At 38.7% G+C, this 25,479-nt stretch overlaps 1 protein-coding gene across 7 annotated transcripts in view; it reads left to right on the plus strand.

Moving 5' to 3' along the window:
- The window catches only part of LOC126375467 (uncharacterized), a 442,481-nt gene that overhangs the window by 97,477 nt on the left and 319,525 nt on the right, over positions 1 to 25,479 (plus strand). For 3 of the 7 annotated variants that reach the window (XM_050022403.1, XM_050022405.1, XM_050022401.1), the window contains one exon: positions 11,836 to 11,881. The exons of 2 other annotated variants lie outside the window; for them this stretch is intronic. The gene's annotated coding sequence lies outside the window, so the exon portion shown is untranslated. The remainder of the gene's footprint in view (positions 1 to 11,835; positions 11,882 to 25,479) is intronic. 2 more of the 7 variants (XM_050022406.1, XM_050022402.1) reach the window with 1 other exon arrangement.

Raw genomic sequence — 25,479 nt, forward strand, 5'->3', positions numbered from 1 at the left:
CATATCCACATGCACACATACATATGTACACGACATATGTGTTGGATTAAAACTAATATAATTAATAACAATGGAAATAAATTTAAAGAAAAACTGTTGAAATAAAACACATCACTGTTTAAAAATAGTAAGTAAACCAATTTCTAAAACAAGATATAATGAAGCGATGGCATGCCAGGACAAACCCAAGACAGTTTATTGGTATGTCTGCATTATTCCATTTATATGTATTTTTTTTTGGTTAAATAATAAAAAAAAAGTCAAGTAGCAAGTAAAAACAAAAAATGTTGAAGTAACTCGAACGCGAGCAACTGTCCCACTCGCACATGACAGTAACTCTTATGATGCGGTCACACGTGTGTAGTAGCTGAACCTCAATAACTGACTCGGTCAGCTCGCATGTTAGCTCGCACTGTGTAACCTAGGCCTTAAGTCGGGGTACGGACAGTAAGGCGTGAGGCAAGGAGTTTGTCACAAGGTCGAGTTTTGGTACCGAAGCTAATTTAGGTTCCCTACAGCATAGAATTAGGAATAATACTACGTATAGAACGGCAACTCTCCGCTCCCCACCAGCGGCTGAGTCTTACCCAAAACAAAGAAAGAAACATTTATTACTTCCGGACACCACAGACACAGACAGACAGGTACGGTCACGAGCATTAATATGTATACACTTTGCTACCATGTCACATTAACTTTTTGACAAATTGAACTGTAAGTCTCACTAAATGTCAAATATGTTAGTGCGACAGAGTCCTAAAGTGGGTACATTATATTGCTCATGACTGTACATTACATTCAACATAGGACAGAAACCACACGGAAATTAATACACAGAAAAAACAATCCACAGGTACAGGTAGGTATTTACAGGTATAACTTAAAATTAATATGTGTTTGTAGGACGATTCCTACAATCCCCCCCGCCCCCGATGATTGGCCCCGATGGGCCAATGTTATATTGAATAAATGAATATTTTATATTCATGCCACGTTTGTTCTTAGAATACTTTAAGTACATCATTTATTTACTAATTTTTTTATTTTGTTATTTTATTTTCTAACGGAAATGATAGAGTAAACTGAAATAATTAACACAAAATATACATACAGTAATAGGTTATTACATATTTAATTATATGTGTTTAATTAAATGCGTATGTTTTTTTTGTTTTACAGTCTGCACGTTCCCACGTTTTATATTTAGAATACCTAATTTTTTTTTTAAATCTTTTATTTATTTTGTCAAACTGTGTAGGAGTAAATACACGTATCGTGTCGTATTATGTGTGTGTGTGTGTTCTTTGTGCTCAATAAAATATAATTATCTTATTTTTAACAAACATAGAACCTACTCTGAATTGCCGTGCGTGTATGAAACCATTGAATGTACGAAATGTTTTAATTATCCTATCAAAACAGAGTACTCTGAACGTGTGTCAAATCCTTTACTCTGGTAACATCGCTTTAAAATAATGTGATGGGTGATTTCGCTTCCAAGTACATAAAAAGAGCTATTGGAACCAACATTAGACGCCCGAGCATCTTAAGTGATAACTTGGAAATGATTAAAGTAATTTAGTGTGATTATCTCAGACGAAAACTTAATGTTTCTATTTCAACGAGGGGCTTTGCAGGCGCTGTAAAAAAATATCTTCGTTTAACCTTTTCATTTCATGGATAACAGACATTACTATGCATCTTTTATCTTTGTTTTTAGGTATAAATGATGACCCTTGTTATTACACCCAGGCACAACGCATATTCCACCCATTATTATTCCGATCAAAATAAAACATGCAAATATAATGTGATCCAAATATCAATCAACAATTATATTTTTGAAAAATGATGTATCCGAGCAATGACAAAATAGGTAATTATTGTGCGGAGCTGGGGTAAATTTAAATAAAATTGCACATAAAAGTTAAAAAAAAAAATAGTAAAAAAGTTTATTTAGGTAAAACCTACAACACACATATACAATTACAACATTAAAATATACACACATTAAATTAATATTAAGTTGGAAAACATAAAGGTATATGGGTGCTGCAGTTCACCAAAAAAGGCCAGGGTTCAGTGAAAATTTACCCAGAGGGCAACACTGATTTTCAACCCACGCCGATCGGTGAAACGCGAGTACCCGCACAAGAAATTTAAAAAAATAGATAATTAAATAAAATAATAACTTAAATTAAAGTTAAATTTGGACTGTATTCATAATATTATAGTTTTACATTGTTGAGAGAGTAAGTTGAGAGTGAGTAAAGAGTGTTAGACGCGCCATCTTGCGGTCGAGTTAAAAACTTAAAACTAGTGTTACCACATTATTTTATGTGAGGATTCGAACAATTATCACGTTAAATCTGTACAATACCACCTATATTATGTTTGGGTAACGTACTCATTACAGAGTTTAGTTTGCTTTAAAAAGCAATAAAGTTCGAATGATCGTTTTAAAGTAAGAAAAAATCAACTCCGTAGCACACCTCGCGGATACTCCATACAAAAATGTTTCTCTTTCTTACCGTGTGCCGCCTAACGCGTAAGTGCGGATGAGACAGATTACAAGCGCTGTACCCCTTACTCTTTAGCGGATTACGGCCATTTAAGACTAAAGTACATTTGGTTTTGGTTTCATACAAGACCATTAACCCAGCCCTAGGGGGAACAGTCATCTTCTCTGCCCTCCAGACACTAAGACCCAGAGAGTGTAAGGTAGGCATTCGATACGAATTGGTGCGGAGTGGAGAGTTACTCAAGAGGACCACAGAAACTGTCAGTTGTATTGTATGTAGTAATTGTATACTTAACTACAAAAATATAATACTATTTATGTATACAGGGTGTTAGTGACATCGTAACGGAAACTTTGAGCGATGATTCAGGTCACAATTCTGAATTGATATCAAGTGGAATTTTCTGTCGCAAAAGTATAGAACGGAAAATAATTAAAAAAAACACTAACATTTTCATGAATTTTCCGACAGGAAATTCCACTTGACATATCTACTTGTATGGCTACTGTATGTACTTGTACGGGGTGTAATTGACATCGTAACGAATACTAAGGGGGATGATTCAGCTGATTATTCTAAGTTAATTTGCAAAAAATTTCCATCGCAAAAGTATAGAATTGAAAATACTTAATTTAAAAAAAACTAAACATGTATCATGAATTTTGCGACGGAAAATTCCACTTGATATTAACTTAGAATCATGGCCTGAATCATCCCCTTGAGTATTCGTTACGATGTTACTACACCCTGTATTACAGATACTATTTCATAAACCGACAGGGAGATTATGTCCTTTTTAAATAAACTAATATTTAATATTTGTAACAAAAAAAAACTTTGTACGAAAACAAATCCGTAATCGACCACAGACCTCGTACTCTCATAGAAAGTCGAAAACAAACACAAGGACTGAATGTGCGGACAATCTATAATTTCACGTCTGCCGCCTGCCAACATATCTGCATAAAGGCTACAGTAAAAAGGGAAACATATGGCCTAAGTTGCGCTATGTATGAAGGGTTGGAAGTTGTGTGGTATAAACGACTGTAGGCAGCGACTTTTTGATAAAATAACTGAAGCTCACGACTATATCTCAATGGGGCAGTCAGAGGTGCATCCATCGCGAGATGCACTAAGGACCCACGCCTCACCGAGCTTTCTGTTAGACCAACGTGATAGGTGGTGAACCGTATCGCCGTCTCTAAACTTTGTTAGTGAAAACTACGTACCTACTTACTGATGTAAGTAAGTAGTTGTTACATGAGCTATGTCAAGGGCCTTTGGCGGCTCAGTTTTTACTGGTAATCCACCTCACAATTCTCACTATAGAATTACATACTGGTATACATAAATAATAAAGAGCCTATATACGTCCCACTGGGCAGAGACCCCCCCTCAATCAACCAAGGAAGGAGTATGGAGCATATTCCACCACGTTGCTCCACTGCGGGTTGGTGAAGGTGTTGATATAGGTGGATTACCAACCCACCTCACAACTCACACGACAGAAGTGAAAACTGCACTTAAGATAAATTAATAACACATTGGTGCAAGTCCCCCGGACAAGTAGTGAATGCCAAGTCACGTCAAAAAGGTGCAAGTTCCGAACCCCGGGGTTCGCAACGGCGCTCCTCGTTTGGAAAGCAAACCAGTGAACCACAGGACCACAGTGGCTGCCACTCCTATTACTGTATAAAATGGACTATTTCGCTAAGTAGCTGAGCTTATGACTCGATCCCGTCTTCAGTAAAAAAGTTTGAATACGCCTGTGTCCGCAAACCACAGCTGTGCTCCAAGTTTGTTTGAAATACGATACAAATGATTTCCCTCCGTTTTTTGAAACATCATCTTGTAAAGTGGCTCTTTTGCCTCGACGCTTCTGCTTATAAAGCTGTTCCTATGACAGTTACGACATTATTTTATGTTACTCCTTGATGTTTTTCGTTCCTAAAATGTTACTTGAACTTCAAATCCTTCGAAAACGAAGAAGTTACAATGTTACGTAGTTACAAAGGGCGAACCATGGCTAAAGGCGTCGACTGAGTTGCTTTGGGCTATCATTTCCCCAGCATTAGCCCGTTTTTCACAGGGTCCGCTTACCTAACCTGATTTGAAAGGTCCGGTTTTTTACAGAAGCGACAGCCTGTTTGACCTTCCAACCCGCAAAGGGAAAACCAGCCCAATATAGGTGCCTAACCCAATGATTGTCGAATTGGTTTTCGAATTCATGTTTGGATTAAAAATGACCATCGCGTACTCAGCGGCGAAGGAAAACATGGTGAGGAAACCCTCATTCCCAAGAAATACGTTTCGGAGGTATGTAACTTAACCTGTATTGGGTTATTTTTCCTTTGGATTGGAAGCCTAGACAGGCAGTCGCTTTGGTAAAAAACCGGACCTGTCCAACCTTCAGGTTAGGTATGCGGAAAAGAGATAACGCTATGGAGATGATGATGTATGTAATAGTAATAAATAGTTTTAAGAGACTCTCATTAATGATTCAGGGTAGCTTATTAGTACTATTTGGCCCCGATTCCTGTAGACACCTCCTAATTTTAGTACAAGTTATACCTGTCATTTTCTTATCCACCATTTTTTATTTTTATTCTATAGTCTCTGCTTACTTAAAATAAAATTAGACGGTGTTTACTGGAATCAGCAACAATAATGATCAGGATAAGCTGAGTTTAACTAGTGTTCGAGTAAATAATTCTAGTTTCTCAAACTGGGTCTAATTCAGGTCACGTCAATAGTAATGCTGTTTGCGTTACTAGTTGCAATCACGACTGACGGTAATTAGAATACCTCTTGGAATGTTAAATAGTAGCGGTGGTTACGAGTACTAGCATTTACGAGTGAACTAAGCGTACCGTAATTCCAAACGTTTGCTTCGTAAAATTGGAAATCGCTTCACGCCTAAAGCGTTGCACCGATTTGGGTGAAAATTGTCAAGAAAGACAGAACGAAGTTCAGGGACGAAACATAGGATAAATGTGCGTAGACCCATTACGTGAAGCATCACGTGACGTGGGAGTGTCACGTCAGGTGTAGTTTATAACTAATATCTCTCTCATTATTTAAGAGCTGCGGTCTTGTCGGTGGAGTAATCGAAATTCCTCTCTTCTCCCCTCCAAATCCTTGACCTCCAGATACAACATGACCTGCATTTCTCTTTTCTTCTTCTCTTTTATTTGTTCTCTTCTCTTTTATTTGTTCTCTTCTCTTTTATTTGGTTCATAAATGTTTTCCTAGTCCGACGTGATGACACAACGGACCGCCCACGGGAGACACACGGTCAAAGAACTAAAACCGTATTCACAAGCTTTACGCAGAGTAAGGTTAAGTGAATTATGTTCTCGGTAGCTTTGGCCAGGATTTCCTCACAATAAACATAGAAACTATTGTTTTCATTGCGAGGTCACTCGTGTCTCGTTTGCATTCAAGTCGTTAATGTTAAGTGTCTGCGCGGAACATTTCTAGTAGTTGTAAAAGTTTGTATTGTTGAGTAAGTTTGAAAACGAGGCTGTGGTTGCGCAGTACTGGAAGTACCTACGCTAGTTCTGCTTTAGTATTCCGAGTTCAATACTTCATCCGTAATGCTAAATATACGTGCGAAAGTAATGTATGTCTGCTTCTTCTTCTATCGTGTAGATTGTGAAGGTAGTTGGTAAGTCTGCTTCTTCTTCTTCTATCGTGTGGGTTGTGAGGTGGATTACCAACCCCATCAACCCACCAGGGTAACTATTAAGCCACCAAAGGTCCCTGACATGGCTCATGTAACGACTACTTACTTACATCAGTAAGTAGTAACCGGTACCAACGGCTTAACGTGCCTTCCGAAGCACGTATCATCTTACTTTCGGACAATCTGGTGATCAGCCAGTAATGTCCTAAGCAAACTAGGGACCACAGTGGAAGTAGCTCGTCTGCGCGCCGATATACACAACAAAAAATAAAATACCTGTTTACGTTAAGTCTACAAAGAACGAGTCTGTACGGAAGTTAAATCATGATCTATAGCAAGCTTCCCCTTTGATCTTGATTTGTCTATTTCAAGTGGTTTAAACCCGCACGATATTTTCCTTTGAAGCGCTATTTCTTCATAAAAGCCTTTTGTGATTTCTGATTTCAGATACCTTTTGTCGTTCTAAAAGTGGCTTTCTATAGAAGATTATTCGATTACTAACGTGCGAAAGAAGGTTATTGTTATGAAGCGTTTCGTTAACTTGTAGAGTCGGATCTAATATCCACATAGTAACTACCTATTAAAAAAAATGAACGTGTCTATTACCTATACGTCTAAACCGCTGAATAGATTTAAGTAGATCATTAGTTTTGTGATTTAGTCTATGTTTAATTCAAGTTAACTATTTTAAATTTTTCTTTTTCTATTTTGTTATTTTCCCTTGACCATGACTTTCTGGAGGTGGAGGCCTGGAGTCCTAAAACACAGGGTATCCTAGTTTAGGCTCCATCCTCTACAAATATTGTATTTTTGTATATATTTATGTATCTATGTGTTTTTGTAGAGGAAATAAAGATTTTACTTACTAACTAGATTTTTTTTTGTATGGAGATAGTTTTGTAAGATTCGAGCAAGAATAGATTTTAACCCGGAATTATACCTAAGTATTCACGCGTCCACATACAATCTCCTGCTTCCCAGCATATGCCGCCATTTTTGGGCATTTGGTAAGAAATACTCGACACTCGTGTATCCTTAAAATTTAATTTCGACCATGTAATAAGAACATAAAGTCAATAAAAGCATGACAACACGACAACGCGGCAACAATTTTCTTAATCGCGCCGCCTCTCGTACATTTCGCGCCGAATAATTTCGAAATATTTTTTTTCTTAGCAACCTACGTCTTATAGCGGTATATGATCATGGCTTCAGTTTGCTTGTTTATTTTTTTTATTCAAAATAGTATCCCACTAACGTAAGGTCTTCGACTAAAAATGAGGTGAGATTTTCTAAGACACGGGAGTGTAAATTGACATTTAGATATTTAACAGATAAACTATTTATTTAACCAAACTAACCCAATTCATGTTACAGTTTTTTTGATGTGACTTATTTTAGATTTGCTGCAAATGGCATAAACTACTTGGCCGGACAAACGGCATGCGCTGAACGCTCCGGTACAAATTTTAAGTTAACAGGCCTGAAAGTGCGCAGTTGGGTGCGAACCTCGGCTCAGGGCGTCGTCTGCAAGGATTATATTTGACAGAATTAATCGACCCTAGTGTGCGAAGCGATAAGCGCTGATTGAGGAACAGTTTACAGTTGAACTATCTTTAATTTACGAGCCATGCTCTCGTCGGTGTAGCATTCCCCATGCTACTTTTTTAGGGAAAAATAGGGTAGGGGTTTCCCTCTTGCCTTCCGCCCCGCAGTACTCTGACGCGAGTGGGATGGCGTCCAGAGTAGTCTATTTCAAAGCCGTACTAGGACTCCTGTCCTCCGCCGCTGAATAATACAGGCAGTTACTCCTACCCTCTGTTAGGTTCTAGGTTACAGTCACTGTGACTTGTCCCTTCCGTCCTGCATTGCTGTACCGAACTATACCTTCTATAAATAAAAGGTAGCGATACCGAAGTAACTTTCTACACATTATGCGAAGATCTTTATTATACGAAGGCTTCGGTATACGCCCCTGTCTTTTTATTTACACAGAAAAGGATAAAGACAAATGATAAAGATGATATTTGAATAAAGGACGCAGATTTTTCTCGTTCGCAATGAATTTGGCGAGGAATTCATCTCATATTGTGATTTGCTAGAAACTTGTTATGTATTACCTACTCTATCTTCAGGGGAGGTTATTTAGGCTAGCAACTCTAGTTGCTAGTGTGTTGCATCGTCGCAATGCTGTGATTTTAACGTAGTTAGCGACACGATTTCGCAACGCCGTGTATTCGTGTGACATGTCGGCGTGACTTATATGTAGAATTGTTCAGTGTGTCATAATAATTCTTATGTAACTGACAAGTGCGCAGTAGTCATGTAACCTCACACAAGTAGACTCATTAATCTGCAATTAATAGCACAGCAGCCAATTTAAAGAACCGACACGACTCACGTTAACCCTTTGTTGCGGCTTACGAATACATACCGCTGTCACCAGAATACAAACACAGCTAGGACACTCCGTACAAAAATGGCCATAGTCATCACTTACTAATTCACCAAGCTTTGCATCAGAGATTGCGGTGAAACCACGAATAGACAGAAAATAGAACGGCTAGCATCCCACGTTATTTTTGTGCACTACTTAATCTTTGAATATAAATATAAATAAGATCTTTTTACTATAAATAGGATTATTTGAAAAGTCTGCTCAAATAAAGATTTTGGTTCTTTAGGCTCTGCGCAAACATAGAAACTTTGTTAGCGACTCGACACACCATCACCAGTTAACCTTTGACGCGTCTGACAATTGTATCATCATGGGACCATCAAAACTAGTGTATGCAATTGGGTCGTGTACTAGGTGTAAGATCATTTATGAAAATCTGCTTACTAAATAAAGACTGATCTTAAACTAACGAAAAACGCTTTCTTTTTTCTATTTTACTTTTTTTACGAATTTTAATAAAGAAAAACGTATTTTTTATAAATAGACAAAAGAGGTCTCTTAGCCGGTCGCACATGTTGTTTACGTACGAAATTACTTGTCTACAATTGGGTAGTTTCCTAGGTCAAAGATAAATTATGAAATTCTAATGACTAAATAAAAACAGAGCTAAAGGTGACAAAAAACTTTTTTTTTCTATTTAACTTATTTATGAATTTTAATCAAGAAAAATGTAATAATAAGTGCGACATTTTGTCACGTTTTTCTATGCCGTCATAGCGTGCTTTTTCATACAAATTCCATAGTAATTCCGTGTTTTGACGTTTAGAAAAAAGTAACTGATTAGACTAGTTGGAAATAAGCCTATTACAGGATAAGCTAGTAAACCTTCTTAGACCAATTCACTTACCATCAGGTGAGATTATGGTCATAAAGAAATGTATTGAAAATTTGTGTTACTTGTGTCTTCAACTGACAATATTTACTTTCTTGTTGCATATACCGAACATTTTTTTTATTTATTTATTCACATAACAATATTAAAAGCTCAGCTATATCCCAGTTACAGTTATACCTAATCTGTTGTTGATAAACAATGTAATAACATAGACAATATTAGACAATGGCCCCGATTCCTGCAGACACCTCCTAATTTTACTTTATGTTATATTCTTATGTCATTTTCTTATCCGCCGAAAAGAAAAGGTACGGATGATTCACAGCTCTTAATTTTAGGAAGAATGAGTAAATGAATAAATAACCCGGGCGAATCAAAAAGGTATCTCGCTGGTATGCAAACGATTTGACGTGTGCTGTCAACGTAATTCTGTCGGGTTATTGGCCAATGTAAAATTTTTAGACGGTTGTTTTAGATTTGTGCTTAAAATTGACGCGTGTTCCATAAATTTTATGCTTGTCGATTACCCGTCCCTTTCCTTTTCGGCGGATAAGAAAATGACAGATATAACTTAAAATAAAATTAGATGATGTTTAAAGGAATTAGCACCAATGTTTAGCTGTTACTCTCTAATATTTTTATCTGTGGTTTAATGGCGTTATATATTAGAACATAGATACTTCAGAGTACTGTGGGTTGGGTGTCTGCTGAGTGATAAGAATAACACACACATGGCTCTGTAATTTGAGGGTACTTCGTTCAACTTGCGATGGATGTATCTCTGACTACCCCACTTTGGATGGAGCCATGAGCTTATGTATCATATCTCTATAATTCTTAGCCCACGCTTGTATCCGTCACAATATACAAAAATGTGTCTAAGTGTGCACAGCCCCTTAAGTCCTGCCATGTCGGCTAACCGTCTGGGTTTTTTTTAAGATAAAAACTAAATGGACTGTCAGTTCGGAAGCCGGCTTCCCAGCTTTTAGCGTACATCCCTGGCCAAACGGTATTCCCGGATTTTAGTTCGGAAATTCCAGTGTTTTGACGACTGTGTTCTGTTTTACGGGAAGCATGTTTGGGAATAGATATAGGTATCGCTATGGATTCTTTGTTGTCTGAAATAAGTCATATTTTATTTTATTAACCATAGAATAAGGAATAATATAGGTTATAGGTTGATGAGGTTGGTACTCCACCTCACAACCTACACGTTAGAAGAAGAAGAAGAATAATACTACATAATGCTACCGACCAGTGACTGAGGAAGTTTTAACTCACCCCCTCTTGGACATAGTTAAGCCTTCAATCGTATGACGTCAGATGTCACATACACAGATGCTCGTGTACTATAACGTCAATGTGTAGTGTATGTGTAAAACGAGGTGTTTTGTATAAAGTGTCCGGGGTGTGTCTTAACGGAAAGGTTTTAAATTCGATTAAATCAGATTTTATATTTTCATTTTTTTTTCCCATTATAATTATTATTATTTATAATTAAAATTGTTTTAAGCAACTTTCGCAAAGGCCGGCCATAGGATGGGTAACCACAAAAAAAGTTTTCATCTCGAGCTCCTCCGTGCTTCGGAAGGCACGTAACAGTCAATAACCATCAATCCGCACTGGGCCCGCGTGATGGTTTAAGGCCCGATCTCCCTATCCATCCATAGGGAAGGCCGTTGCCCCAGCAGTGGGGACGTTAATGGGCTGATGATGGTGCTGATGAATTTACTGTGCCATACTGTGTAATATTAAAGAACGGCCGAATTATAAAGGCCATACTAACCACTTAGTGTAGTGTAAAACTAAATGTTAGGGTAGTGCCCCATAAATCAAGCTGCTACTTAAGAATGTAGTGAGTTTGTCACGCAATGGGTGACACCTCTATTTCTTGCTAGTAAGAGGCCACACGGGCTTCACTAGTCCGTTGCATCGACGCATAATGATTTTGTACGTTTTGACCAATGGTGTGCCGTTCTCTGGAATGTTCCCAAAGTGGGAATTTTCCTGTTGGAAAAACTCTTTAATAGTAAGGTGGCTGGTTGTAAGGTTTAATACGATCTACTCTGAACCGGCGTGCGTGTATGAAGCGATTAATGAATGTGGAGGAAGCAAGAGAAGTGTGTCAGGATCGAAGCAAATGGAATTCTATAGTCTCTGCTTACCCCGGTGGGGAATAGGCGTGAGTTTATGTATGAACATTGGCCAGTTTTTTATTTTTAAATTGTTCTTTCTCTACTTTCCCTGGAATAAATTACTATTCACCAATAAGGCCGCTACCTGTGCATCCTTTATTCTGATGTGTTCTGTAACTAATATTAATTTATTATTTCAGGTACAGTGCAGTCATCATTCGCGCATGCTCTTGTTAATTGTGGTAGGTAAGTTCATATCTCGTTTGGGTTCCCGGGAATGTTCCCAAAATGGGAATATTCCCGTTGTAAAAATTATTTTCTAGTAAGGCCACTGGCTACTTTTCTTTTTCAAATTGTTCTTTCTTGTACTTCGGTCTTATCTGCCTAAGGTTTGGAAATAAAGTTCTTTTTACATAAGTTTTGCACTTTTTTACTGCCGATAACGCTCCCAAAGTAGGAACATTTCCGGAGACGGCACATCAGTGGTTGTAAAGTCAATGGCCAACCTCATCAACCCTGGTGTCAGAGTTATTATTGAGCCGGCAAAGGCACCTGACATGGCTCATGTAACGAACATACTCGGGGTCGACTACTAACGCCCCTCCTAAGCACGGAATCATCTTATTAATCGGATAATCAGGTGATTTCAGCCTGCTATATCCTGACCAAGCCAGGGTTTTAATCGTTGGTCAGGGTTACATCCATCGCAAGATGAACTAAATAGCTACTCCTCACCGAGCTTTCTGTTAGACCAACGTTATAGGTGGTGAGCCGTATCGCCGTCTATAATGGTCGAGCCAACTGTGTTAGTGAAAACTGCACTTAAGATGAATTCTCCTTCTATCGTGTGGGTTGTGAGGTGGAGTACCAACCTCATCAACTCTGGTGTCAGGGTTACTACTGAGCCGCCAAAGACCCCTGACATGGCTCATGTAACGACTACTTACTTACATCAGTAAGTAGTAACCGGGACCAACGGCTTAACGTGCCTTATTCGAACCCGGGACCTCTCCGGACCGTGAGCCCAACGTTCAACCACTGGACCCCGGAGGCCGTAAGATGAATTAATAACTTGTTGCAAGTCCGGACTGATACCAGCAGTAGAAGTACTTACTTAATAATAAAGTAAACCAAGCAATCATTGTAACTATATTAGTTTTATGAACCACATATTATGAACCGTACCCACGCGCCCGCACCTCACTTGTTCAATATGATGGAGTCGGTAAAGGAAAACAAATGATGCTTATATAAAAAGGTTTTCCTTAGAACAAAACTTATTCTCGTAAAGAAGGGCCCTTTGAGACACACAGTCGACGAAAACTGAGAGCAAAATAAGTAATTTAATAAAAAACGATTTCAAATGAAATTCTAAACTATTCTAAATTTGAATAATTATTTAAGGATACGTAGAGATAAGAAAGAATGTTTTTTAAAGTTTCATCAATCCAAAAAAATACTAGTGCTAACAGACATATTCATACACGTCAAAAAGTTATCACTAAAGGGTTGGACAGAGCGAGTTATCAGAAAACCTTTGGGCACTTTTGACACGGAGTCCAAAGATACAGAAGATGAAACGTTTGGTGACCGGTGGTTAGTGTATTATTCTAGATTTATGACAGTTCTCATAAAAAGATAATGTTTGGAAATATACACACTAGTGCCCTCTTGCTAATGCCACATAAAGAGGGACTTTCCAAGCTTAGTTTACCAAAAAATATATAGATAGCGCTGTAAATAGTTGTCTTCGTTTAACCGTCTAATTTAATGGATAACAGACAATACTTCTACATCGTTCTTCTTTGTTTTTCGGTATAAACGATGACCCTTTTATTACACCTAGGCACAATATATGTCCACACCCCTTATTGTTCTGATCAGAATAAAGAGAAGCAATATAGGTACCAACATAATTCTATACATAATCTGATTTACAAATCAAGGAACAATATTTTTTATATATGATTCTGCCATTACATTATATTTTTGAATAATTATATACTTACGTTGAAAGTTGAATTCAATGATGGTGCCTGAATTATAGGTGTTATTATAGATTGATACAATGTTCGCTGTTCTAATGTTCCGTATGTTCGAACTTCTGGTAATTCACCATAACTTTTTTCTTCACAATATGAAACTTTCTCGTCCGTGTTACGATTTTGTATTGGACATATTACATTTGTTTTCTTTGATGTTTTATTTTCATTAGCGACTGAAGATTTGTTTCGTAAACCGATTTTGTTACTGTCTGTAAGCTTTTAGTATGATATTACATATTCTAGTCTTGATTTGCTCTGGTTTACCTGGAAGTCTCTAAATAGACTTCGGAGTCAGGTGGGCCGAAGTAAGGACAATTGGTTTTGGTGGGGTTTCTTGGATGGCTCGGACTTAAAGTGCAAGTGCGGCACTGTTCCCCAAACGTTGGAACATTTTACATCGTATCCTGCGTGCCCGAACACCTGCAGGAGGATCTGACTAGCGCTGCAGATAGCGCCGTACTTGTTGCCAAGTTTTGGGCCGATACTATTTAGTTTGCCATCGACACGATGAGAAGAAGATTACATATTGGTTGGTAATCCACCTCACAACCCATACGATAGAAGATTACATATTGAATTTTTAATGCAGTTTTCACTAATATAGTTGGCTCGACCATTATAGACGGCGATACGGCTCACCTATCACGTTGGTCTAACAGAAAGCTCGATGAGGCGTACTTAGTCTATTTTGTAGATGAGATGTATCATTGATTACCCTCTAGGGATATAGTCGTGAGCTTATATTATGTTATGTGATGTTATATCTATTATTATAATAATAATATCTTCACAATTAGCTTTGTTCATGTCTCAGAAATCTCACGTGTCTTTGTTCCAAATCAAATGTCAAATGAAAATCCTCGTGAGGAAACTTATAATCCCGAGAAATGAATTTTCGGAGATATGTAACCTAATATGGAAGATCAGGCAGTCGCTTCTGTAAAAAACCGGACCTGTCAAATCTTGAGGTTAGGTAAGCCGAACCTGTGAAAAACGGGATAATGTTAAGAACATGAAACACATTTGGTTTATTTTCTAAGGAATCTTTTTACGTTATGACTTTAATCTACCGGCAGTAAGTCGGGAATGCCGGTGTGATGATATATGTTTTATCCACGTGCTTGGAAGTGACCTCAAATATTGTGGAAATACCAAGGTAAATTGTTTGTGTGTTCTTGCGCATTTGTTAAACATAAATTAGTACAATTATAATGGCTAATAATAATGATAATTAACGGCCTTCGTTGTCCAGTGGTTGAGCTTTGTGCTCACGATCCGGAGGTACCGGATTCGAATCCTGGTGGGGACAATTAACTCTATGATCCCTAGTTTGGTTAGGACATTACATTGATAGTCAAAAAGTAAGATGTTACTAGTTACTGATGTAAGTACGTATTCGTTCCATTAACCATTTCAGAGGCCTTTGGCGGCTTAATAAACCTGACACCAGGGTTGATGACATTGGTAATCCACCTCACAACTCACACGATAGAAGAAGAAGGTAATGATAATAGTGCAGTAAGCTCGATCGTTGTAGACGGCGAAACGGCTTACCACCTATCATCATCATCATCACCAGCCCATTAACATCCCCACTGCTGGGGCACGGGCCTTCCCTATGGATGGATAGGGAGATCGGGCCTTAAACCACCACGCGGGCCCAGTGCGGATTGGTGGTTATTAACGACTGCTAATGCAGCCACTTATCACCTATCACGTTGGGCTAACCACAGAATACAGGAAAGAGGTTGGAAGGGCCAACAGAGCGCACCATGTATATACACATTATTTGTTTAGGCCCGTGGTGGACCCCGATACCGACCCCGCCGGCATGGTCGACGATTTCCCTCAATCAGCGCTTATCGCTATCGACCAACTCTCTCTCTCTCTATTTAAGAGCTGCGCTCTTGTCGGTGGAGTAGTCGGTGGAGGTGCAAGTCGTGTCGTATCGGGAGGTGAAGGTTTTGGCGGGAAGAAGGGAGGAATGGCGATCTTCGAATTCTTTCATATATTTTTCCTCTCAGACGATGCCCTGACCCGAGGTTCGCGCCCAACTCAGGCCCTTAGGCCTGTTGTCTTAAACGTCCCGGGTGAGAGCCTTCAGCGCTCCCCATTTGTCCGGCCAAGTAGTTAATGCCATCTGCGGCAAATCTACAATAAGTCACGTCAAAAAAAAAGGCCCGTGTTGGGATTCAAACCGGCGACCTCACAATGAGAGTCAAGCGTTCTCCAACTGGGTTACCAAACTAGAAAGGTATTAAAAGTTTTGATCGGAATTCTAGCGGAAGTTGACACAATGGCAAAACCAGGATTAAAGGTGTAGGACTGAATCATTTTTTTGGCCGCAATATTTTTAATTCTGTTTTTGTCAGATGTTCAATGGCGTATTTGCAAACAAAAAAGCGAAAAAAGGCTTTATTAAAATGGATTACAGACTTCGTATCACTGATGAATAGGAGCAGTATTCAAAATGTTGTACACACACATACATAAACTCACTCTAATGGTCCCTAGTAGGGTGGGCAGAACCGTAATCAATCAGAAGAGAACTTGCAGCCACTTTTGATGTTGTGCTAGAGTACAGCCCTTAAACGTCTGGTTAATGAGTTAGTACTAACCAAACCCAACCGAAACGTCTCATCCCTCTTACCTTCCGCCTCGCAGTACTCTGTCTGCCGCGAGTGGGATGCCGCCCAGAGTAGTCTATTTCAAACTCGTACTAGGACTCCTGTCCTCCGCCTCCGAATAGTACTGACAGTTACTGCTGCCCAACACAACAAACACAACACAATAGAGAGTACCATAGCAAAACTCATATATACATACAGAGTGTTAGTGACATCGTAACGAATACTGAGGGGGATGATTCAGACCATGATTTTTAGTCGATATAAGTGGAATTTTCTGTCGGAAAATTCATGAAAATTTAATGTGTTTTTATAGATATTTTCCGTTCGATAATTTTGCGACGGAAAACTCCACTTAATTTCAAGTCAGAATTATGACCTGAATCATCCCTCAAAGTTTTCGTTACGATGTCACTAAACCCTGTATATAACCACGCCTGTTTCAAACCATGATAAGCAGAGATCATTGAATCTCACTAGCTTCGATTCCGATATACTTCAGAAACACAGCAAAAATCATGTTTTCAAAAACTCTGAATGAATTCCTAGCTTTCACATTCCGAATTTCTTTCTTTCTCCCTTCATTCTGCATTGTATCTCGGACGTATTTTATGAAGTTCCTATGGGAATTTCCATTTTCCGGAAACATCCAGTTTTCACAGAGAATACGGCATGCGGAATTTCACAAAAAACTGAACGTGAGGATGAGAGTTTTTCGAGGGGATTTTTTTATTGTACGAGCGATACAGCTCGCTGTCAACATTTTGTTTCGGTTGATAAGTCAAAAGTCGTGTTTTTAGGGTTACGTGGTTAAGTAGGAATTTCGTCAGACAGAGTACTGCGGGGCGGAAGGCAAGAGGGAAACCACTGCCCTATTTTTCCCCCAAAAAAGTAGCGTGGAAAACGCTGCACCGACAAGAGCGTGGCTCTTAAATTGATGATGATGAGTTAAATAGGAGAATTCTCTGAAACTAAAATATATAATCAAATTTATTATTCAACATATTTTTAGAGTTTGTACCGAAACGGGTTCCTATCACGGAAGCGGAACGGAGTGGAGATGAGCAGATATGTAAAGAAATCGCGTCTTCCCTCTCGCTTGTTCGCACGCTGTGATTGGTTAATTCCACAGGTCTTCAAACCGCTTAATCTACGCAGTCTGTTTGACTTTTAAAAGGCTGTATTGAAACAGTAATAATCTAATACTTACGCCTATTTAGCCGTTGAAAATTTTCACAGAACATGTTTTATTCTGGTGAATTTTCTAGCACAAATATTAAGTATCTAATAAGTGCCTTCTTCTTCTTCTTATTGAGTGGGTTGTGAGGTGGAATACAAGCGTCATCAACCCTGGTGTCAGGGTTATGATTGAGCCGCCAAAGTCCCCTGACATGGCTCGTGTAACGATTACTCACTTACATCAGTAAGTAAATAGTAACCGGGACCAACGGCTTAACGTGCCTTCCGAAACACGGATCATCTTACTTTCGGATAATCAGGTGATCAGCCTGTAATGTCCTAACCAAACTAGGGATCACAAAGTGATTTTTTTGATATGTCCCCACCGGGATTCGAACCCGCGGCCCCCGGATCGTGAGTCCAACGCTCAATCACTGGACCACATCACACATTACTAATTTAAGAGCCACGCTCTTGTCGGTGTAGCATAATTGCTACTTTTTTTAGGGAAAAATAGGGCAGTGGTTTCCCTCTTGCCTTCCGCCCTGCAGTACTCTGTCTGACGCAAGTGGGATGGCGCCCAGAGTAGTCTATTACAAAGCCATACTACTACTCCTGTCCTCCGCCTCTGAATAGTTCTGACAGTTACTGCTGTCCTCTGTCAGGTTCCAGGTTACAGTCCCTGTGACTTGCCCCTTCCGTCCTGCATTGCCGTACCGATCTGGACCACAGAGGCAGTTAATAAGTGCCCACGGTAGTACTTACAACCGTCAAACTTGGTGTGACATAACGTAACATTAAATAGCATTACGCCTATACCCCAGAAGGGGTAAGTAGAAGTGTAGAATATACACATCCCCTCTTCATCAGCTATATTTAAGTCCCATGTAATAAGGGGCGAGCATAATGCCATTAACAGGGCACAAATCCTGGAAACCACGTGATATGAATTATTTGTGTTGCAAACATAAATTCAAACTCATGAAGTAGGTTCTTGGTGTAGTTGTAGTACGGTCACGAGCATTAATATGTATACACTTTGGTACCATGTCACATTAACTTTTTTGTTAAATTGCACTGTAAGTCTCACTAAATGTCAAATATGTTAGTGCGACAGAGTCCTAAAGTGGGCACATTATATTGCTCATGACTATACAAAGTCTAAACTAAGTAAAACAACAAATACTGGCGTGACTATTGGGGTATACTTTATTTATAATTCAGAATCCACAGAGCACAATATCGTTCCAGGCTTGACACGACGCTGAAATATCTAAGTGATTATTTATTTGTTTAATTTTATTGGAAGACTAACTGTGAACGATACAAAATAATAGTTAATAATAAAAAACAAACAGCCAATTACAGGTCCTCAGCAGTAGACACAACTTGACTAAAAAATGCTATAAAGAGCTCTACATTTTCAACGGCTTCCAGCCAACGGGGTCCAGTGGTTGAGCGTTGGGCTCACGATCCGGAGGTTCGAATCCCGGTGGGGACATATCACAAAAATCACTTTGTCACAAAACATCCCTAGTTTGCTTAGGACATTACAAGCTGATCACCTGATTGTCCGAAAATGCTTCGGAAGGCATGTTAAACCGTTAGTCCCAGTTACTACTTACTGCTGTAGGTACGTAGTCGTTCGGGGCCTTTGGCGGCTCAATGGTAACCCTGACCAGGGTTGATGAGGTTGGTAATCAACCTCACAACCCACACGATAGAAGAAGACTACTTTTACTACTTTCTTTGCTCCCAGATAAATATATCTTTGGCAGTAGGCATTACATTCATTTGCTTAACTTGTTTGTCCCTCCATTCTTTTACATTTAATGCCCCGGTTTAGGGCTAAGCCCCAGGGGGCGTCATTGCTCTACTAACTCTCGCTCCGTTACTCGTTCGTATGTCACGGGTTTTAGCTCGTAAACGGAATAAGTTACAGACTTAAAAGTCTCATTTATCAGACTGGACATAGAGTAAAGAATTATACGTACAGAACTGACACGCCGCCCTTAAAGTCTTATCGGGTGCCGAGCTAGATTTACCTCAACCCGCAATGGGTGAAGGAGCAAGGTCGCACTTACGCGGCAAGGATTCCCGATGGGGACATTGTCGAAATCACTTTGTGAGACTGTCCTTTGTTTGGTAAGGACTTCACAGGCTTGAATCATCTGATTGTCTGAAAAAATAAGTTGATTCCGTGCTTCGGAGGGCACGTTAAGCCGTGGGTCCCGGCAAAAATACCTTCACCAACCCGCACTGGAGCAGCGTGGTGGAGTATGCTTCATACCCCCTCCGGTTGATTGAAGGGGAGGCCTGTGCCCAGCAGTGGCAATATATAGGCTATTTATGTAAGGAGTGATGAGATTGATGAATCCATATGCTCCTTATCCGACTGATGAAATGAGGGAACAGACCTGCTTATGGTCTTTGGACTGATTGCAAGACAAAATAAAAAAAAAAATGAATATATTGGCATCCTTTAATGGAATTGCATGACTTGCGGGAGCTGAAAACTCTTTGGGATAAATCTTAGAACTTAATTACTTCCCCATGCAAATAGAGGGATAGAATCTAGACGTAGGTCTGGAATTGGTCTGGAGTAATTAGCAATCTGGTTCTTAAGATGAACTGGGTAGGTTTTGTCATGTGTATGCGATAGATTTTTATGAAATAGAAAAAAAAATATTTTTTTTTAAGATAGCTACACACAATAGCAATAACTCACAACTTAATAAAAAAAAAACAACCAATAACTTAAAAAAACTAGAAGAAAGAAAAAAAATCGGCCAAGTGTGCGTCGGATATGCTCACGAAGGGTCCCTACCATTGACATACATACACATACATAAACTCACGCCTTTTTCCCACCGGGGTAAGCAGAGACTATAGAATTCCATTTGCTTCGATTCTGACACACTTCTCTTGCTTCCTCTACATTCATCAATCGTTTAATACACGCACGCCGGTTCAGAGTAGATCGTATTAAACCTTTTCTAAGGACATCTCCACCACCACCATTTTCACCATTGACTAGGTAAATAACAGTAGGTCCTCAAATTTAATATTGCCTTTCTGTTGCCATTATTGATATCGAGAAAAAACGTATCACGTTAGTTGTATGGGTCTTTAGTATTTGTTGTTAAATCAGCACCAGAAATACATAATTTGTGAAAATTTCAGCTGTCTAGCTATCGTGGTTCATAAGATATGGCCCAGTGACACACAGACGAACAGACAGACAGCGAAGTCTTTGTAATAGGGTCTTGTTTTGATCTTTTGGCTACGGAATCCTAGAAAGAATAAAATAAAGGAAGAAGAAAGAAAATAAGAAAGAATGGAAGTGAGGTTTCATTTTTAAGGTCACGACATACAATTATGTTTACAGAAGTAAGTAGGTATGTAGCCGTTACATAAGTCATGTCAAGGGCCTTCAACGGCTACGTAATAATCCTGACAAAGAGAAAACTAAATCGCAATAAAATTTAATTCAGACGGGACTTGAAGTCATGGATGGTATGGACAGGAGGAGGACCCGGTGGTGTAATGGTTAACGCGCTCGACCCGACTTGACAAGAACTCAAGGTTCGAGACCGATGTCCGAGTCAGATTTTTTCGATTTAATTTTCTCTTTGTGAGTTTCGGGTAAGTGCTATAAAAATAAAAATAATTCTGACGCCTTGGATGGTAAGGTCAGTCATTGGCCCGATACCCCACTGAAGTAAGAAGAATAAAATATTTTGTATTCTTAAGGTAAATGAATAATGTCTGTCAGTAACAGAATGAGTTGGGTTGATTCGGGCTTTTCCGTTTGTTTTTTTAATTTTCTGTACCCTGTCTTGTTTTCAGACCTTGTTATTACATGACTCGTGTTCTGTTTGTGATGGTTTTATTCAATGAATAAATGGTCAGTAAAATAAAAAAAATATATATTTTGTTTCCAATAATTATTATAACCTTTTTTATGTTTGTCTATCTATTGGTTCATTTGATTTTCGTAGGATAATGAGTAGAGCGTTGGTCTCTCGAACCGAATGTTCCAGGTTCGATTCTCAGCGGGCACATATCAAGAAAAAACACTTTGGTCTGGTGTGGTTAACAATCTTGCAGGTTGATCACCCGATTGTCCGAAAGTAAGATGATCCGTGCTTCGTAGGGCATGTTATGCATAAAGTGAGTACGTAAAAAAAAACATGTGAAGCGTCTTTTAACTGACTCCAAAAAAAGAAGTAGGTTATCAATTTATTTCTTACTTTTTATTTGACAGCCTTTGACATGAAGACGGTAATTTCTTTTTTTTTTTGTTTGAGAGAAAGGCTGCCTAGCTTTTTTTTATATTGTTACTATCTAATTATTTTGAAATTAAAAAAAAGTTAACAAGGTAAAAAAGAAGCTATAATAAAATTCTTTAGAATTTTTCACCGAGACGTCCGGGAAAGTCGGGGTTTAAAACGTAAGTCTCCGTAGACTTTTCCTCTGGCTATTGTGTTCAGTTGAGGTATGGTCAAGCTTTCAGCATGGTATTATGAGAGACTAGTAGAGTGCTTTTGGAGAATCACATAGGCCTGAACCCTTAGCCAAGATTCACACGTCACCTTATGTAAGGGGTCTACCTGGTGCGACCGCGTCGCGGTAGTTATCTCTGTTGGAACGCGCGTAAATGAATTTCTGTGCGAACGTGCGCATACTAAGACTTCTTTCACACTAGCGATTTTTTCGCTAGCACGACGCTGTATCGCTCCGTCGAGAAATCGCCGGAAAAACTGCTAGTGTGACATTACAAATTAAACTCGCAATCGATGGCTAAGTGGGCGGTACTATACCTTCATCATCATTAATTTAAGAGCCACGCTCTTGTCGGTGTAGCATTCTTCATTCTTGTCTATAAAAGGACAATTGTTTCACTTCCTTATAAGACACGACGTTCACCTTCTCTTTAATCTGTTCCATGTAAACTCTTCTTGGTCTTCCCCTTCCTCTTTTTCATTACCTTCCAGCACCTACCACCTCCACCACTACTACACATATTACTACACCTTAAGAAATTTAAAATGATTATCTTTTGCAAATACCAGTACCTCATCAGCAACATTCTCAGCGCTGCCCATTTGTTTCGCCAAGTAGTTAATGCCATCTGAGGCCACCAAGACAACTAAAAAAAAAACAACAATAAGGAAAGTGGAAAAGAATTAAACAATCGTAAAGTTTTAGTTTACTACCAAGAAACTCTGGAAAAACTATAGCGGGAACATTGCAGATTTTTTCAGGGTAAAATTAGTTGGCAATTTACTCGGAATTGAAAATTTCTGAAAAGATTTTCCTTTGGAATTTCTTCTTTGCACCTTTTGCGGGACTCGTTTTATTTTGTATCGCGGCGGTTGGTCGGTGTTATGCTGTAGGTGACAATTTTGAAATTCCATCTCGACTGTTTTTTCGTTCTATCTTTCATTTTGTTAGTATTTTCTGTAACTATTTAGAAACTCCATATAAAAATTTAATGACTACTTAGAAGATACAAATGAACCAACATTAGCTAAATTACTGAAATTGTAGGTATTCAATATTTTTTTTAGTAACGTCTATACTAGGGCCCTGTGACAAGGTTTTTCTTGCAGCTACTTTTCCTACAGAAGCTGCAGTAGTTTCAAGCGGAAGAGACGTTCGACAAAAATATATTAGTACCTAATGAATAATGAATAATATTTTTGATTTTGAGTTTGAACTCAGAGGGGGTGAGGTTGGCTTCCGATGAATTGGTGCGGGATGGAGAGTTACCGTTCTATACGTAGTATTATTCGTTATTCTATAATATTTGGCTGGTTTTCCCTTCCAAGCTGGAAGGTCAGACGGACATACACTTTGGTAAGAAACCTAAATCGGTTAGATTAGGAGACCCCGTAACAACGTGAATTTTTGACAATGTCCCCACCGGGAATCAAACCCGGATCTAGATCGCCATACGATCTAACAGCTAGACTACAGAGGCATTGCACTGTGACCTTTTCACTTCGAAGCCCTTTTCATTAAGAAGTGGCGGCCGGTCACTTCCATTCGGGATTCGTAATCTACAGGGCGTTAGTGACATCGTAACGAATACTAAGGGGGATGATTCAGACCATGATTCTGAGTTAATATCAAGTGGAATTTTCCGTCGCAAAATTCACGATTTTTATTTATATTTTTTAAATTATTTACAATTCTATATTTTTGCGATGCAAAATTCCATTTGATTTTAACTGAGAATAATCAGCTGAATCATCCCTCTCAGTATTTGTTACGATGTCACTTACATACAGGTAGCCATACAAGTACGTATGGGTGTTAGTGACTCCGTAACGAATACTGAGGAGTCGGTATCAAGTAGAAAAATTTATGAAAATTTTAGTGTTTTTTCTTAATTATTTTCAGTCCCATACAATACAATACAAATACACTTTATTGCACCAAAATAAAAAGAAATAATTACAAATAGTCTCTTAACTAAGTACATGGCAAATGGCGGCCTTATCGCTTAAAGCGATTTCTTCCAGACAACCATAAGGTGAGGAAATATGTAAAAAAAAAATACCTCATACCTTTGCGGCGTAAAATTCCACTTGATAACTACTAAAAATAATAGTTTGAATCATCCTTCAACGTTTTGGTTACGATGTCACTAACACCCTGTATAAATATCAAACCAGTGCAAGACAGAGATTAGAAATCTCTGTGCGTACCAAAAGCGTTCTTTAATCTCTCCTCAGAACATAAAAGCGTCTTTTTTTTTTCATTTCGTCGTAATTTGTACATTTCACGCGAAACCGCGACACAGAGAAGTTTTTCCGGGTTCTCTTATATCACTTTTTTCGTTATAATCATTGTCTCGAGACATTTCGAGATTCGAGGTCCTATTGAAAGTTTTACCGTAATTGAAACTCGAGATGGTAATTCGTAGGGAATGAATGAATATTTTTTATACGTAGATAATACTTGTGTATTTTTCAAAGAAACAGGTAATCATTTTTTTTTGCCTCAGCGTTTTATTATATATTATATAATAACAATATTTATTATTATTATTGTATTATTATATTCATCACCTTTAAGCTTGAAATTCAATATACAGTGTGTTGAAAACAGTGTTATTGAAAGTAACATAATGGTTTTGAAACGGTCATAAACATTTATTCGGAACCTTTTCTCATTAGAATATTTAGCATTTAATAAGCATTTAAATGTAAGTGATCGTATTGAAGTAATATTCCTGGCAATTGATACTTGTTTGACCGAATAGAATACTATAATCTTCTGTCATTTCGACTTTCCGACTGCATAATCTTAATTAAGTAATAATAACTCAATATAGTCGCCCTATGCGTAAGAGCCGTGGTAGCCCAGTTCGTAAAACACTCGACTCTCACTTTGAGGTCGCAGGTTCAAATCCCAGCATACCTAAACCAATGATTATCGAATTTGTTCTCACATTCTTGTTTGTATCATAAATTATTATTACGTGCTTTGCGGTGAAGGAAAAGCATTGTGAGGAAAGACACAGTCTCGAGCAATGCATTTCGGAGGTATGTGACCTAACTTGGATTGGGCTGGTTTTCCCTTCGCGGGCTGGAAGGTCAGACAGGCAGTCGCTGTAAAAAAACCGGACCTGTCAAATCTTCAGGTTAGGTAAGCGGACCTTGTGAAAACGGAATATCGTTAAGGAGATCATGATAGAGAAAGTTACGTGAGTACCTTTTTGAAAAATCGCGTTCTGATGTGATTTTAGTTAAGAAAACTAAAATTTTATTTCTTTACGTAGTATTAACAGCCTGCGTGGTCTAGTGGTTAGAGCGTTAGGCTCACGATCTGGAGGTCCGGGTTCGATTCCCGATGGGGACATTGTCGAAATCACTTTGTGAGACGTTCCTTTGTTTGGTAAGGACTTTTCAGGCGTGAATCACGGCTATTAGCCGTAAAAACACCTCCACCAACCCGCATTGGAGCAACGTGGTGGAGTATG

Source organism: Pectinophora gossypiella, chromosome 19, assembly GCF_024362695.1.
Source record: "Pectinophora gossypiella chromosome 19, ilPecGoss1.1, whole genome shotgun sequence".
NCBI lineage: Eukaryota > Metazoa > Arthropoda > Insecta > Lepidoptera > Gelechiidae > Pectinophora > Pectinophora gossypiella.